Source organism: Crinia signifera, chromosome 8 (genome assembly GCF_055691185.1).
Source record: "Crinia signifera chromosome 8, ASM5569118v1, whole genome shotgun sequence".
NCBI lineage: Eukaryota > Metazoa > Chordata > Amphibia > Anura > Myobatrachidae > Crinia > Crinia signifera.
The window spans coordinates 13639508-13658549 of NC_139224.1; the positions used below are offsets into that span (position 1 = coordinate 13639508).

General features: G+C 44.2%; 1 long non-coding RNA gene across 1 annotated transcript; it reads right to left on the reverse strand.

Annotated features, from left to right (window-relative positions):
- Positions 1-1216: 1216 nt before the first annotated feature.
- LOC146026938 (uncharacterized) lies at positions 1217-17200 on the reverse strand. Its single transcript, XR_014454584.1, has 4 exons — positions 17085-17200; positions 16146-16272; positions 1439-1504; positions 1217-1338 (listed from the first exon to the last, which is right to left on the reverse strand). It is a non-coding gene; the product is annotated as an uncharacterized LOC146026938 (long non-coding RNA).
- Between the last annotated feature and the right edge of the window lie 1842 nt (positions 17201-19042).

Here is a 19042-nt window from a genome sequence, read left to right on the forward strand (position 1 = left end):
CCCTAGCGTGGACACAGAAACTGTTTTACCAAATGAATTGGTGAACATGGACACCACACCAGTGTCATCTCACTGGTTGCCTCCCACACATAATGCTTCAGATACACAACAACGTCAGACCAACTTAACAAGTACCCCACTGGTTGGCTGACAGACACAATGCACCATCCCAAGCCTCTAACAACATGGACACTGCAATGGTTGCATCATCCCAATTGTCCCCTGGAAATATGATCATCACAACCTTACCTCAACATCAAAGAACATCACCTCTACATGAAAGAACACCTAGAAGCATACCAAAAGAATTGTGCGCTGTGGGGATTTTCTTGCCTGACATGCCATTTAAAGTCATCACAGCTGAGGGTGTCAACACTCTCTTTGAAGCAGCGAAGATGGAAATGTACCGTTATGCACAACAGATTTTCCAAGAGCATGTTTCTTTTGACCTGTATAAGAATTGGTGCAATCGGGTCAATTTTGATGGTCAACGTAATAAACTTGCAATCCCAGAAAATCTGCGCCTCGATTTAGTGACACGACTCATGGAAAAATTTGATCTTACAAAGGCTGATTGTACCAAGATAAAGGACACTTTAAATGGATTGCTACGGATGCCCAGAGTTACACGCTGGATGTGCTTACTGTAGCACAGCAACTGGAGATGTCTCTTCAAACTGGCATCTACTGTACTCACAGAACAAAGGACAGGCAATGAAATGGAAAAAAAGTATTTTATGATCTTACTGTACATTAACTCTCTCCCATCCCCTTCCCTCCCCTCCGCCAACATGTATCTCTCCCCTCCCCTCCCCTCCCCCTGGAATCCTTGTGACCATTCAGTACTAACGCTATTCTTTTTTCTTCTCTGCCCTTATCCACCATGCCACTCTACCATGAGCAAAATCAAGCGTGTTTGGCCCATAGGACAAAGGACAGCCACTGCCTTGTAAAAAGCTTTGTTGTGACCAAAAGCACTTTAAATTATTGTACCTAAAATATGACTTTGTCCTGTTTAAATTAATGTACTGTGTTTAAAAAAAAAAAAAAAAAATATTACTGTATACTGTATTTTAAGTCCCCACACATGATTCTAATCGTATGGTACTGTATAAATCAGTTTTTGAAAGATGTATTGTACTGACTCCTGCCCAGTATACTGTATTGTAATAATTACAAACTGCAAACCATCTTTAATGAAATATACTGACAGTAATGATTTTTCTAAAATTTTTAATCAACTGTAAACAAAAATTAAAATTAATTAAATCAATCGCATCATCAGATCAAATATTTGGTTGACGACGCCCTGGAGCATCATCACTCTTCTTAATTCATCTGTGAAAATAAAGAAACAAACAATGTACAGTTTAGAACAGAAATACAGTACAGGTTGAATACTGTACAGTAAGCATTACTACAGTATACTGTACTTTACCTCTATCCATGGGTGGTGGATTTGGAGGAGGGACTTAGGCTGCCTGGTCCTCTTGTACCCTTGGCACTGTGGAAAAATGAGAAAATATGCTTTATAAATAAAGTTGTTATTACTGTATTATTATTACTTGTAATACTGTAAGTTATGGTTATTACTGTAAAGTAAGTGTGCGACGTGCAGCATATGGCCAGCGGCTCAAAAGGGAAGGAGGCTAGGTACCCTAGTCCTCTTTCCATTTCTGGGACTTCTTTGACCGCATTTGTGTCGATCAGGGCTTGCACACTTAACCTTAAGACCTCTTTCTCTGTTTCTAACAGAGGAACTTAAAAATCTTGCCAACCTTGGCTTCGACAGAAATTCTAACCAATAACCTTTGGATACTATCTCTAGCACCCACTTGTCTGTGATGCTTTGATCCCAGATATGAGCAAATTCCAGGAGTCTTCCTGCTACCGGGATCTGCTCCATGGGACCTCTGGCATCACTGCTTTTGAGTTGTGCCAGAACTTTCGCCTCTTTTCTTAATGTACTGGCGAAAAAAATGCACGCGTTGTACCTGTCACGGAACGGCCTACCCGGCCTGTATGATCTGGCTTGTCTATACGACTGCCTACTGGAATAGGAATTAAACCTACCCCTCCTATCCTGAGGCAATCTCACGGATTTGCCACCTGACATTCTCTGAATCATTTGGTCGAGCTTACTTCCTAATAGAAAGGCTCCTTCATATGGAAGTGTAGCAAGTTTATTTTTAGAATGTGAATCTGCTGACCATGATTTTAACCAAAGGGCCCTTCTGGCCACTATTCCTGATGTTGGATTTCTCGGCCAAATCTCTGACATGTCTAATGACGCCTCACAGACGTAGTCCACGGCCATCTGGATTTGTGCCAGACTTTTGCTCATCTGGTCACGAGAAGCCCTGTCTTGCAGATCATCTTGTAATGCTGCACACCAGATTCTTAATGCTCTAGACAGGGAAGCTATAGCTACACCAGACTTCATTGACACCGATGTCGATATGTGCAACCGTTTTAATGCACTCTCCATCCTTTTTTCCATGGGGTCCTTTAAGGACGCACCGTCTTCTGATGATATGGTTGTACGAGTGGTAACTTCAGAAACGGATGCGTCTATTTTAGGTATGTTACTCCATTTCAAAAATTCCTCATCCTCTATAGGGAACATTTTATCGACTCTCTTAAAGGACCCCACTCTTGTCTACATTATTCCATTCTTTTGTTAATATGTCTTTAACAACTTTATGGACAGGGAAGCACCTGCCCTTCCTTGATCTGTCCTCGAATAATGTATCCAACTCTGTTTTCACTGGTTGCTTATAATTCAGCGTTCTATAGAGGTTTTTTTAACATCACTTCCACCAAACCTAAATCAAACAGACGTTCGTCTTCAACAACTTCCCCTGACTCAGCAGTGGAACCACCATCATCAGAACCAGCAACAACTGATCCACCAAACTGGTTTGAGATCTATACCTCTTGTTGCTAGCGTATTCCTTCTTTGATACAACATTTTTCTCCATCTATTCTCTAAGCTCAGAGATTTGTTTAGACACAGAAGAAGCTTCTTTCTTCTGAAGACAATTTTTACACAACACATTCTCCCCAGTAAATGACTTGTCACATTCCGGGCAAATTCAATCCAATTTCTTCTTAGCTGCCTTCTTTTTAGCAACTACAGGCACACTAAAACGAGAAAAAAGATAGACTAACTAACTTTTCTAACCTCTGCAATAAATAAATAACCAGTCCTCATAGAGGACTTACCTGGGCAGCAGTATATTAATCTTGGGAGAGGCATCCTCCATAATGTTCAGCGTTTTGGAATCCACCTCCAGCTGAGAAATGCAGCAGCGCCTGTTACACCGACCAGGCGCTATATATACACCGGTACTTCCGGTATCTGGAACGCACGCGGCCTGCTGTGGAACGCAGAACGCGTGCCGGAAGTGCGCGTCACTTCCCTCCGGCGTCTGCTGCACAGAACAGCTACAAACAGCCGCCGGGCACAGTGACCACGCCGGACATGCTGCCGCTGCCTCTCCCACTGCTCTGGACTTCACCACACACGCCCAGGCACACCGCTCCTCGGGCTCCATCTCTGGTGAGTCTATAACAGAATACTTGGGCACGAGTTCCACCCATTCTGCCCTGCCGTTCTTTTGGGTTATAGGCACCGCCAACCCCATACCACAAGCAGTAGCACTGATCCATGCCGCCGGCCCGGATCCAAACTAGGGTAAGGCACCGCCATCCCCTCGCTGCCAGGTCACCTATACCTATCTATACTAACCTAACTACCTGTTTACAGACAGAGGAGACAGGAAAAAGACTATGGTCAGAGGGGAGGTGCTCAGTTATATAGGATAAGGAAGAGGAGTCGTCGGATCCTAGGGAGAAAAAACTACCTGTCGAATTGGGAGATAGAGGGGGATGAACCCAATTTAATGGCTGCCATGAAGTATGAAGGAGAAAAGAGACTTTTCCATGAATACTGTCTTCAAATGGTCCACACAAACATGGAGAGACACAAAGAGGACTGGCCAATATAGGTACAGCTCATCAGAATTGTATTCATCTGACTCAAAGCCAATATCCTCCATACCAAGGACCCTATAATCAAGAACATCAGTCAAGAGATCCCCAAACATCGCACGTTCATTTTTTAGAGAAACGGCGGGGGAAAAGAGACTATATAGGAAGAGGTAGATATCAAAATCAAAGAAGAAGATGAGGAGAAGCAAAGAGAAGAGGGAGAAGACACTCATCATGGGAGGAATCACCTCCAATATGGCAGTCCCAACGACAACAAAAAGTGATAGATTACAGATTGTGAATCTGTCAGACATAATACTCACAGAGAATCAGGAATCAGTGTTACAGAAAGGACTTTCTCACCTCAGAACCATTTTGATAGGTTCGAATGGGGTAAAGATTTGTAGGAAACTCCTCTTAATGAAATTTCACACACAAAAAGAGAATAACTTTCCAACCCCAGAAGCACCAATCTCAGATGAGAATAAGATTCTAACAGAAGAAGATACAGAGGCACTAGGAATTCTAGAGGAACTGGGGGACCCCAGGGAGAACTCCCAAATTGACAACACCCTAGTCAGACCACAATGCAAAAAAAGATCTACATTTTTCCCGCAGGAACAGATATGCCCAGCAGTAGGGGTCTTCAAGAATTTAATTTCTGAAGAACTAGACAAACTGTACATGAAGAAACATGACCAACCGATGTTGGATGATAATCTTACCTGTCTGAGAGAAAAGCTTTGAAGGAAATAAAGAGTTGGAGTGAAGTAGTGATCAAACCCTCAGATAAGGGGGGAAACAGTCATATGGCCACAAAACTTGTATGAAAAATAAGCCATGAGACAATTAAATGATCAGAAATGCTATAAACTCCTTTTCTCCAACCCTACCAAAGATTTCATGGAAATTTATAACAGAATAATTTAGACAGCTTTTCAAAATAACACCATCACCAAACAAGAATTCTTATTCCTAGAAGTCCCAGATCCCAAAGTGCCCACATTTTATCTACTACCTAAAGTCCACAAAAACTCGAACCAACCGCCTGAGAGGCCAATTGTCTCAGGCATAGGAGGACTATCTGAACAAGCCAGTAAATTTGTGGATCAACATCTGAGAAGACACGTAACCAGCCTACCATCATACCTACAGGATACCCCAGATGTTCTGAGAAAGATACATGGAATCAAAATTGAGAAAGATCACCTTCTAGTCTCCCTAGACGTGGAATCTTTGTACACCAGTATTAATTACTCCAAGGGGATGGGAGAATTTGTGTTTGAAGAATCCAATGAGGATCTCAGCCATGACATTGCATTGTGGTTGAGGTATATACAGTAGATGACATCCTGCTGATTTGGATTGGCACAGAAGAACAACTGAAAGAGTTCATCGCAAGACTTAACACTAACGATTTGAATCTGAGACTCACCTCTGAAAATCAGCAAGACATCAGTCAACTTCTTGGACCTAAAAAGTTCCAAGGAACAAGATTGTACCCTTTTCACAGATCTATACAGAAAAAGCACAGCCACCAATAGCGTTCTGCATAGCTCAAGCTCCCATTTTCCTCCTACTGTACAGGACATCCTCAAAGGCAAATTCCTCTGATTGAGGAGAAATTGCTCATCAACACCAGTGTTCAAACAAAACTGCAAAGATCTAACAGAACACCTTAGAAATAGAGGATATAGTCATAGAAGCATTAAGAAAAGCGATGGTACTTCCTAGCATGGCGCCCACGATATTCAGTCGTATGGCATTGTATTCAATTAAAAATTGTATACCATTGCAATGAGATGCGATTTTAAATCTTATATATTTGGCTACATCTGTCACTCAAAGTGTGTCTGGAGCTATAACGCTGGGTGGAGCCTCTGACTCACATGACAGAGAACCAGCCCAGTGAGCCCACAGACAGTGCCAGACACCCTCTGCCTCTCCATGTTACACAGCAAAGACACAGCTACTCACCAGACACACCAGGTGAGCGCCCCACATACCTCCCAACATGACCCTCTCCAGGAGGAACAGAATGCTCTGTTTGTGGACTTCCATCTTAATTTATGATTGTCATCACCTGTCATTTTAAACAGGGTAATTGATAAGAAAGGTGATGGTAATCCATAAATTAAGAAGAAAGTCCAGAAACAGAGCAATGTGTCCCTCCTGGAGAGGGTCATGTTGGGAGGTATGCACCTCCCTCCCCCCCTTCATTCACTGCATCCCCACGATTAAATGGCACATGCAAAACACTGACATGGCTATAGTCGACAATGAAAAAGGTTGACAAGATTTATTTTTCACTTTTTCAATGTTTTCATATTCATTCTCATGTGTCGACATGGACACCAATGAAGTGCCACACTCATGTCAACATTTACATGTGTTGACCTTTCTGTGTTGATTTTTTCTTGTGGCTATTCGCGGCACCCCCCCGCGACCACCCTCCTGCGATTTGGAGCACACCCACCGCAATTCGCGGCACCCCCGGTGACTCCTGGGATTCGCGGCCCCACCCCGTGACACACCCCCCTCCTGCGATTCATGGCACCCCACAACCCCCCCTCCCACGATTCGCGCCAACCCCCAGGGCCCCCCCTCCCGCGGTTCATGGTTCCCCCCACGACCCCCCCCTACCGTGATTCCCCACCCCTGACCCCCCTCCTGTCATTGCGGCAACCCCCCGTGACCCAACGCCCCCCTCCCACGATTCGCGGCACCCACACACACACACCCCTACCACAATTCACGGCATCCACCCACGACCCCTCCTCCTGTGATTGGCGGACACCCCTCACCTCCTCCCTCCCCCCACCTGATTCACGGCAACCCCAGGATTAAATGGCACATGCAAAACACTGGCACGGCTATGGTCGACAATGAAAAAGGTTGACATGAGTTTTTGAAGATTTATTTTTCTTTTTTTGAATGTTTTCATGTGTCGACATGGACACCGATGAAGTGCCACACTTATGTCAACATTTACATGTGTTGAACTTTCTGTGTTGATTTTTTCTTGTAGCATTTTTTTTCCAGTGACAACTATGAACTATGTGCACGTCAACCTACACATCAACCAATTCTTTGTATAATATATAACACCTGTTCTGTTGTACTGTAGGTGTTTTAAGTCAGACCTTTTACTGCTACTATTACTGTTTATGTAAATGCATTCTGAATGACAGCAACATCCTACCATCCTTCTACAAGAATATATAACCAACTAGGTGATTCATCGCGCCCCGTGCCCCCCCCCTCCCGCAATTCACGGACCCCCGCCTTCTCCCGCGATTCGCCGACACCTGCGCCCCCTCCCTCCCTTGATTCACGGCACCCCCCGCAATTCACGGCACCCCTAAGCCCCTCTTTAGTCCCCCGTATACTCACACCCCTATCACTACCCAGCTTCCTGCTCTCCGGAACCGTAACTTCCACCACTGGGGAGTCGCTGACGCTGTTTAGCCCACATGCCCCTATCATGCCTCATAGCCGAGCCTCCTGCTCTCATGCACCCGAACTCCCACCCAGTAGGAGGAGACACTGACTAAGAGCCACCATCCTGTACTGCCACGCTGGACGCTCACCCACTGGCAGAAGCTGCACAGTATCTCCCACCCTTCTCTTTAGTCCCCCTTATGCTCACACACCCCTATCACTACCCAGCCTCCTGTTTTCCTGTGTCGTGACCTCCGCCAGTGGAGAGCTGCTGACTCAAAAACACCCTACTATACTATTGCACACACAAACAAATGTCACTGTACCCTCCACACTATCAATGTACATCTTTCTCTGTAACCGCTTTTTAATTAAACAAAACAATACACACCCCCTTCCACATCATATGCACTCTATTTAACACATTTCACCTATATCTCAAGTTGCAATACAGGCCATCTTTCATACAATTCTAACCATCTTTCTCATATACAAATATTCACAAATTAAGGGGGCGCAGCCCCTTACGACGGTGTGAAGAGCGCCCGTAGGGTGCGATGAATCACCTAGTGAGTCTATAAAACTACATACCAGGTGTGTGGAGCTGGAGCAGTAACCAGCTGCTGGAAGGCTGATATCTCTGGTTCTGGGCACAGTATAGATAAGCTACTAGTGTCCATCAAAGGGGGAGAGTCCCGGCTTTTGGAATACACCCTCAGAAAAGCTCTAGACAGAACCTGAAATATCTGACTGGGAAAAGCAATTAACAGGCTTGGATGGGGACCACTGTTTTGAAGTCAGATATCTCTGGTTCCCCATGGCCGTTTTTAAAATTCTTGTACCCATGGAAAAAGGGGTACCTCAGTTTTCACCTTTAGACTCCTGGGGAGGTTTCTGGGTACTCAGAAACCCCTCCTGCGTGTGCTACTGCTTAATGTATCTATCTGCAAGACACTCTTCTGTGTATTCCAGTTAGTACTTGGGAACAGTGGAGTAACTACATATCCAGAGCCCCCCCCCCCCCCGCCAGGAATTTTGGGCGCCCCACCGCATAACTTAAACACTCCCCCCCCCAGAAATATTAACACCTTCCTTACCCCTTTGCCACTGGCACCGCAGCCTCTAACCCGGAAAGGCAGATCTGTCGGGTCCCCTGCTCCGGCTGCAGTGCTAATATAATAAGTGACACTCAAAAAATGGCTGCCTCCATAATGCAGACAGTTTTTAAGGATGCTAGAGGAGGCGGCGGCCTCCTCTAGCAACCTTAAAAATGGTCTGCTGTATGGGGGCAGCCATTTTCTGAGTGTCCCCGACAGATCTGCCTTTCCAGGTTAGAGGCAGCGGCGGCAACGGGGTAAGGACCAGACAGAAGGTAACTATAGTCCTGCAGACCCCCCTGGCGCCCACACCTTCTTAGCGATTCCCCGCCACCGCGGGGGCTGCGGGACTATAGTTACGCCACTGCTTGGGAACAATAAGTGCCCTTCCCCTCAGAATTTCTTACATGGGAACTGTAAGAATTCCCCAGAATATAATAACTGACTCCATTCTCATTGTCCGTAATAGTGAAGGGCAAATGCATAACTTCATTATCCGATCTATCCACATGCGTTTCCATAAAAGTTTGATTAACCCCTTCACGACATTTGACGTATATATACGTCATGGCCGGGAAGTACTTCCCGACCGTTGACGTATATATACGTCATGGCTTAAAACTGTCACTGCGTCTAGAGACGCAGTGACAGAGGGACGATGTCTGCTGTCCCTGACAGCAGACATGTCCGTGCATGCCCAGGGGGGGCAGCGATGCCGCCCCCCCGTCGGCGATCGCTGTGATTGGCTGTTCATTGTGAACAGCCATTCACAGCGTTTTCTGTGTCACCGGCGAATAACGTTCGCCGGTGACACGGGATCGGAGGTGATTGGTGCTGTAAAGTACAGCACCAATCACCGCGGGGTGTAAGGGTGACACTGGTGTCACCCCACCTCACCCCTCCCGCCCCCAAAGGCCGTGATTGGTCCGTCGGACCAATCACAGCCATGGAGGGGGGTTTAAACTAACGGTGACTGCACTGCAGACGCCATTCCGGTCTGGAATAGCGTGCAGTGCGGTCACCGTGCCCAGCTGCCGCCTATACTGACCAGAACCCATCCAAAATACTTACCTGATCATTGATATTGCTTATGCTTGTGACATCTTGTGCTGCTGCGATTTATTAGATAGAGAGAGAGTTAGAGAGAGAGAGATAGAGAGAGATAGAGAGAGATAGAGGCCTAGTGCTATATTTTGTGCTGCTGCAGTGTGATAGAGCTATAGATAGAGAGAGATAGAGAGAGAGAGATAGAGAGAGATAGAGAGAGATTGTGCTATATATTTTTTATATAACTGAAAGAGATAGAGAGAGATAGAGAGAGATAGAGAGAGATAGAGAGGCCTAGTGCTATATTTTGTGCTGCTGCAGTGTGATAGAGCTATAGATAGATAGAGATAGAGAGATAGTGACAGATTGTGCTATATATTTTTTATATAACTGACTGCTGCCCCCCCTTTTGTGCTGATCAGTATAAATTAACTGATCAGCAACTTTTTGGGGGCGCAGGTTTTTTTTTATATATAGATATACCTGTCACTGCTGCAGTGTCATAGAGTGATAGATAGTGAGAGATAGAGAGATATAGTGACAGAGAGTGATAGAGAGTGCTAAATTTTATGTCTGCTGCCCCCGCCTTTTGTGCTGATCACTATATCTGAGGTGATCAGCAACTTTTTGGGGGTACAGAGGTTTTTTTTTTTTATATATACCTGTCAGTACCACCAAAGGTTGTGCACCTGCTGCCCCTCACTGGTAATCAGTGTCGCATCACTGATCACCTTTTTTTATTTTTTGTGAGTGCTGTGGGGTCTTTTTTACATTTTTTTTTACACACACTGTGATTTTGTGTGTGTCCTGTGGCCACTGTGCGCTGATCAGTGACGTACATCACTGATCAGCTTTTTCGGCACAGGGTTGATCTATTTTTTTTTTTTTTTTTGGATCAAATTCCTGTTGCCTTTTGAGCGCTGTTCAGTGACGGACGTTACTGACCAACATCTGTGCTCAATTTTTGGCGCAGGACCTTTTTTTTTTTTAACCCCTTCCATTTTTTTTTTTTTTAACCCCTTCCATTTTTTTTTTTTTTTTTGAACCCTTCAATTTTTTTTTTTTGGTATTTTTTTTTTTCTGCACTACATACACACTACACACTACATACCCCCCGGGTTGAAATAAAGTTTGTACCCCCCCCTACACTATACACGTGTTGAAACATTTCACTACCAGTAACACAAAAATATAAATGGCATCCCAAATGTCGTCCCAGTCATCCAGGAGAATGTATTCGGTGGAGGAGGCATATGCCATGCTTGCCTCTGACTCTGACACAGCCAGTGAGGCAAGCGGGGAATTTGAAGGATTTGTCTTAAGCTCCTCTTCCTCCTCTGATGAGGGACCCCCTCAAAGATGCCCCCGTAGAGCAGCTGAGACCCCCCCCCCAATAATTGATCTCGTATGGACCCCACCACCAGACAATTTTGAGCCCCAGGTTCCTGAGTTTTTGGCCATCCCAGGAATCCAATTTGATTCAACAGGTCTCAGAGAAATTGACTTTTTCAAATTATTTTTCTCTGATGATTTTATAAATTTAATGGTGGACCAAACTAATTTATATGCCCAGCAGTTTATTGCTCAAAACCCCACGTCATCATTTGCTAGGTGGACCCCTGTAGATGCAGTAGAGATGATGACGTTTTGGGGTCTGGTGTTACATATGGGCATAGTAAAAAAGCCACAAATTAGGCAATATTGGAGTACAGATGTTCTGTACAGCACCCCATTTCACCGTATGGCCATGCCCCGGGCTCGTTTTGAGGCAATCCATAAATTTATACATTACACCGATAATGCACAGTGCCCACCCAGAGATGATCCCACCTTTGACAGGCTATTCAAAGTCAGGCCGGTCATTGATCATTTCAGTGCCAAATTTGCAGAGCTATACATCCCTGATAAATGTATTAGTATCGACGAGTCCCTTATACATTTTAAAGGAAGGGTTAAATTCCGCCAGTACCTTCCCAGTAAGAGGGCAAGGTATGGCATAAAAATGTATAAGCTGTGTGAAAGCACCACAGGGTACACCCACAAGTTTAGGGTATATGAAGGGAAGGATTCAAGAATTGAACCACCAGAATGCCCCCCCTCCCTCGTAGGTGTTAGTGGAAAAATTGTCTGGGATTTAATGCACCCCTTCCTGGATAAGGGTTATCACCTCTATGTGGATAACTTTTACACCAGCATCCCCCTGTTTAAGGCCCTTGGTTCAAGAGGTACAGCAGCTTGCGGTACTGTGCGCAAGAACCAAAGAGGCCTCCCCAAAACGCACATTGCCCAAGTACTAAGAAGGGGTGAAAGCAGGGGAATATGCACCGAAAATATGTTGTTGGTCAAATATAAGGACAAGAGGGATGTCCTTATACTGACAACAATTCATGGAGACAGTACCACCTCCATCCCTGTACGAGGTACCAGTACCCACACCTCAAAACCAAATTGTATCCTAGATTACAATAAGTACATGGGCGGAGTGGATCTTTCAGATCAGGTACTGAAGCCGTACAGTGCCCTGCGGAAAACAAATATCTGGTACAAGAAGCTGGCCGTGTATATCATCCAGATGGCACTGTATAACGCTTACGTGCTATTCCGTTCTACCGGCCAGAGGGGGACATTTATGCACTTTCAAGAGGAAGTCATAAAGGGCCTAGTATTTGGGAACCAGCAGGCAGAGGGCCCCAGTACTTCTAGTACTGGCCCCCGTATTGTACCAGGGCAGCATTTTCCCAACGAAATCCCCTCCACTGCAAGAAAGGGCAGGACACAAAAAAGGTGCAAAGTTTGCTATAAAAAGGGAATAAGAAAGGAAACTATTTTCCACTGTGAAACTTGCCCCGACAAACCCGGCCTATGTATGAAGGAGTGTTTCAAAATATACCACACATCTATGGATTATTAGGTTCATCATTTCACCGTGCTTCGGGGGTCTTGCTAATGCCATATAGCACCCACCATTCATTCCACCAGAATCTGAGCTGCAAAATCCAAAAATCACTCCTTCCCTTCTGAGTCCTGCCATGCACCCAACTGGTATTTTTTGGTCACATGTGAGGCATTGCCGTACTCGGGAGAAATTGGGGCACAGATTTTGGGGTGCTTTTTCTCCTTCATACCTTCTGAAAATGAAAAATTTTGAGCCAGAACTGCATTTTTGTGTAAAAAAATGTAATTTTTCATTTTCACTGCCCACTTGTATCAAAATTGGTGAAACCCCTGGGGGTTTGAAATGTACACTATACCCCTAGATGAATTCCCTGAGGGGTGTACTTTGCTAAATGGGGTGACTTGTCAGGGGGTTCCACTGTATTGGTGCAACATAGCACCCACCATTCATTCCACCAAAATCTGTGCTGCAAAATCCAAAAAACACTCCTTCCCTTCTGTGTCCTGCCATGCACCCAACTGGTATTTTTTGGTCACATGTGAGGCATTGCCATACTCGGGAGAAATTGGGGCACAGACTTTGGGGTGCTTTGTCTCCTTCATTCCTTGTGAAAATGAAAAATCTTGAGCCAGAAGTGCATGTTTGTGTAAAAAAATGTAATTTTCCATTTTCACATCCCAGTTGTACCAAAATTGGTGAAACCCCTGGGGGTTTGAAATGTACACTATACCCCTAGATGAATTCCCTGAGGGGTGTAGATTGCAAAATGGGGTGACTTGTGGGGGAGGTTCCTAACTTTTAGCACTTATGGTGCCTAGAAACCTACATGGTGCCTAAAAAAAAATCTCATAAAAAGGAGGCTCCAAAATCAAGTAGGTGCTCCTTCTATTATGAAGCCTGTGGTTTGGTCAACGTGCACACTAGGGCCACATATAGGATATTTTTGAAAACAAAAGAATTGGGGGAATCAATTTTTAGTCACATTTCTCTAGTAAAATCTACTGTATTCGTTAGAAAAATGTATTAAAATTGAAACTCTGCAAAAAAAAAGAAATTTTGAAATTTCACCTACACTTTGTTTTAATTCCTGTGAAACACCTAAAGGGTTAACAAACTTCCAAAATGCTGTTTTGAATACTGTGAGGGGTGCAGTTTTTGAAATGGCATCATTTATGGGGGTGTCTCACATACAAGTCCCTCAAAGTCACATCAGAACTGAACTGATCCCTAAAAAAATCAGTGTTTGAAATTTTCTTGAAAATTTGAGAATTTGCTATTCATATTGTAAGCCTCCTAGTGTCCAAAAAAATTAAAAGGAAGTTGAAATAATGATGGAAACATAAAGTAGACATATGGTCTATGTTAGTTATTAACTATTTTGAGTGGTATGATTATTTGTCTCACAAGCAGAAAATTTAACATTTTGCAAATTGCTAAATTTTCCATTTTTTCACGATATTTTGGTATTTTTCACAAAAAAACACAGACTGTATCGACCCAAATTTACCACTAACTTGAAGTACAATGTGTCACGAGAAAACAATCTCAAAATCACTGGGATAAGTAAAAGCAAAAAAAAGTTATCCCCACTTAAGTGAGACATGTCAGATTTGAAAAAAAGGGCTCTGTCATGAAGGGGTTAAACAGATTTTTTAACACATCTCTGGACTTTTACTAATTGATTTTTAATTTTAACTTTCAAAAGTTTTTTAAACATTTTGAAGAACATTTTTCTTTTCAAGACAAGACATCATGCACTGGGGTTTAGTCAAAAACTGGAAAAACCCTACTCACAGAAATCTTTCTCCTAAAGAGACAACGGTGATGTTTTTCAGGTAAATCACAGAAACCTTGCTCAACTAACAACCAACCGTGACATACTTACTCTCTTTCTGACAAAATCCTTCTTATGCTGTGTACACACGGGGGCAATAATCGCTGGGAATATGGTTGCAGGCGACCATATTGCCAGTGATTGGGAGTGTGCCCCGGCGATAAACAGCCAGGTGCGCGCTCCCGGTTTCAGCCCCATTGTACTCGCTACCTCTGCGGCTCCCCCAGGAGAGGTTCCTTTTCATCAGCGATCATCTCTGGTCGCTGATGAAAAGGAGACACTGAGCAATATATCCCCCCCCCCCCCCCCCCCCCGTGTGTATGCACCTTTAGATGGACAAAACCATGTGCACTGCAGGTGAGGCAGGTGTTACTTGTGCAGAGAGAATTAGATTTGGGTGGGGTTTTACATCAGTGAGATCTATATTGCAGTGTAAAAATAAAGCAGCCAGTATTTACCCTGCACAGAAACAACATGACTCACCCAAATCTAATTCTCTCTGCAAAAGTAACACCTGCCTTACCTGCCGTGCACATGGTTTTGTCCATCTAAGATGGATTTTGTCAGAGTGAACTAGAATAAGGCCCTCAGTTCCTGCTGAAAAATAGCACTGTGTCTAAAGGTACCCATACACGTTACAATTATTGTATACAACATCGCATCTCGGTTTTGCGATGAGATCTAGTACAAAAAGTATGTGCAGCACATACTTTTTGTACTAGATCTCATTGCGAAACTGAGATGCGATGAGATACGATATTGTATACAATAATTGTAATGTGTATGGGCACCTTAACACATTAGCATTTTTTTTGGACAGGACTCTTTCCTAACCTCTCTCCTACTGTACTGCATAAACCACATTAACATTTAAAATGGTTTACTGGCCAAAATTAACCCTTGAAACCCTGCTTGCAGTGCCATTTTGTTCCTGGAGGGAATATATGTTCTTTTAGGTTTCAAGGAATTAATATAAGGACAGCAAAGAGACACTTCAAGGACATTGGCTCAGCAAAATACTAATGTCCTCTGTGCCCTAAAAGGTCACAGTTGTCCATTCTCTAAATATACAGTATGCATAGGCAAGTGTCTATTCAGGGCTTATAGGAGTACAGCAAACCATTGAAGAAAGGAAAGAAAGCTTCAGATCACTGTAGTATAACATTTAACTGTTGCAATGGTTTACACAGTTTAAAATGAACACATGGCAGTAGTATAGGCTGGGTACTATACTGAACATGTAATATACCCTTCCGACACACACCCAAAAAAAAAATCCCGGTCATTGCAAGGGAACCTGATATTTTGTTGTCAGCGGAAACCAGCTTAACCCAAGTATCCAACCTTGCTAGCTAGAGGTGGTGTTTTCTCAGGAAAAACATGGGTAAGGCTCAATGTAAACTGGTGCCAGGTTGCATCGACCAGAGTTACCAGCATAGAAATTGCATTGCTCCAGTGTACAGTGACACCACTGACCCAGTAAGAAGCCACGGCAGGCCACCTGTTTATAAGCAGTCTTGGTCAGGTTGCATCACTGAACAAAATTCTGTTAGAATTATCTGAAAGCGGTATGTATGTTAGAATACGTATTTAATTACAAAGTTTACAGTATGTCCTTTGCAGGTTTGGATTTGAAAGTTAGGCTTTAGGATCCAATTGGACCGATCATAGCATACTCTGTGCAACACAATGTTTTAGGATGGGGCAAATTAGCAATAAATTGCACCAATTCTGTGATGACCCCCACAGAAGAACAGAGCAATTGTTAGGTTTGGCTCATTTGAGTTATCAAATTTTGGCCCAAAAACAAAAACCACCACAAAGATGTGTTCATTACCTGTAGAGTGCTCAATGTCTCATCACATGGTAATTTGATCAAGCACATAAATGAGGTTTTATGGTTCCCGCCAATTGAATGCTGAATTATCCTGACCAGCGTGCCTGCTTTGAAATTAATTGAGCCACTGGGGAAGAAAAAAGACAAAACAAATGAAAGGTGACAGGATTTGTAACAAGAGCTGAGTTCCCCATTTCTTTTCTGTGCACATCTCATTCTAAATACATACAACAAAACAGCTGCAAAAGATCAACATAAATGAAAGCTGATAAAATTCTGATAACCAGGGAAGGGTGGATATATTTTACACACAAGTTTCTGCTATGCTGTATAAATAAGGAATGATATGAAAGAAAGTAGAGATATTGTAATGTAAACTGGTGCCAGGTTGCATCGACCAGAGTTACCAGCATAGAAAGTGCATTGCTCCAGTGTACAGTGACACCGCTGCCCAGTAAGAAGCCAGGGACAGCCACCTGTTTATAAGCGGTCTTGCCCAGAGAGAGAGGGTGCAAATGCACTATGCGATAATTACATTATAATATATAATAAGAGGTTGTTGGTATATCATTGGCCTGCCCACCAATCGTCCAGGTCACCTCTTGTCGAGCAGGTCCCTAACACTATGGGGTCACCACCTGGGAAGTAGGGAACCCCGAAACATGATCCAGCTAAGGACCCCCCCAGGGCATCACAATAAAGAATAGTGATAGTAAAGTGGTAACATTATAAGTATGGAGGTCCCTGCTATATGTTTGGAGGTAGAGAGTATGTGAAATAAAGAGTGCATACATAAATAATAAACAAACATGATATAAAAAGTGACTGTGTATTTAAGTTGTGATGCCCTGAGACAGTCCAGTCATAGCAGCCCGGGTCCCCACGCCCAGATGCCAACCCCAAATTTTCTGACACTATGTACAAATAAATAGCACTTACTTGGAATTATGCCTCTGTCTCAGTGCAGTCCATGCTGTTTCCCTGCTTAAATACATAGAGGGTGGTGGGGGGAGGGTGCTAATCTAGATGAGGCATTCTCAAACCTCAGGTGTGTATTGCTACACAGATACATAGTAGGGAACAGTGGCTCTAAATTGCACACCCTCAGTAATGAAAGGTGCCATCTGCTGAGAATAAAAGGGTTTACACAGAGAGAGAGGGTGCAAATGCACTATGCCAGTGGTAGCCAACCCCAGCCCTCGAGAGATACCAACAGTTCACATTTTCCAGACAACCTAGCTGCTGCACAGCTGCACTCATTAATCACTGACACATTTTAAAAGATCTACAGGTGGAGCTAATTAGCTCACTTGTGATTCTGTGAGGAGACCTGCAAAACATGCACTGTTGGTAGCTCTCGAGGACTATGGTTGGCTACCCCAGCACTATGCGATCATTACATTATAATATATAATAAGAGGTTGTTGGTACATCATTGGCCAGTGATATTGGCCTGCCCACCAATCGTCCAGGTCACCTCTTGTCGAGCAGGTCCCTAACACTATGGGGTCACCAGCTGGGACGCAGGGAACCCCGAAACAGGATCCAGCTAAGGACCCCCCCAGGGCATCACAATAAAGAATAATGATAGTAAAGTGGTAACATTATAAGTATGGAGGTCCCTGCTATATGTTTGGAGGTAGAGAGTATGTGAAATAAAGAGTGCATACAGAAATAATAAACAAACATGATATAAAAAGTGACTGTGTATTTAAGTTGTGATGCCCTGAGACAGTCCAGCCAGAACAGCCCGGGGGCCCCACGCCCAGATGCCAACCCCACATTTTCTGACACTATGTACAAATAAATAGGACTTACTTGGGATTATGCCTCTGTCTCAGTGCAGTCCATGCTGGTTCCTTGCTTAAATACATAGAGGGTGGTGGGGGGGGGGGTGTGGATCATCTATTAGGTCGACAGTCATTAGATTGACCACGTTGGATCGACATGGGGCAAGGTCGACAGGGTTATAAGTCGACATGGGTCAAGGTCGACAGGTGTTTAGGTCGCCATGGGTTTAGGTCGACAGTCGTTAGGTCAACACCGACACAGTTGGAGGTGAATCGCAGCCCCGCGCATCGCTCGCTTTGCTCGCGATGCTTCGGGCGCGGTGCCTCGCTGCGCTCGGCACACTATTTTATTCTCCCGCCACGGCCTAGTGGATGGTAGGGCATGAAATGCCGCCTGTTGGCACGTCGGCTCAAAAACAGTGAAAAACCTCATGTCGACCTAAACCCATGTCGACCTAAAACCTGTCGACCTTGACCCATGTCGACCTTGCCCCATGTCGACCATGTACAAATAAATAGGACTTACTTGGAATTATGCCTCTGTCTCAGTGCAGTCCATACTGGTTCCCTGCTTAAAAACATAGAGGGTGGGGGGGGGGGGGTGGATCATCTATTAGACCACACTTAGGTCGACAGTCATTAGGTTGACCACGTTGGGTCGACATGGGGCAAGGTCGACAGGGTTATAGTTCGACATGGGGCAAGGTTGACAGTCGTTAGGTCGACATGGGTTTTTCACTTTTTCAACATGGACACAGTTGGAGGTGAACCGCAGAGGTAGACAGTATGTGAAATACACAGTCCCTTTTTACATCATGTTTGTTTATTATTTCTGTATGCACTCTTTATTTCACATACTCTCTACCTCCAAACATATAGCAGGGACCTCCATACTTATAATGTCACCACTTTACTATCACTATTCTTTATTGTGATGCCCTGGGAGGGTCCTTAGCTGGATCCTGTTTCGGGGTTCCCTGCGTCCCAGGTTGTGACCCCATAGTGTTAGGGACCTGCTCGACAAGAGTTGACCTGGACTGGTGGGCAGGCCAATATCACTGGCCAATGATATACCAACAACCTCTTATTATATATTAGAATGTAATG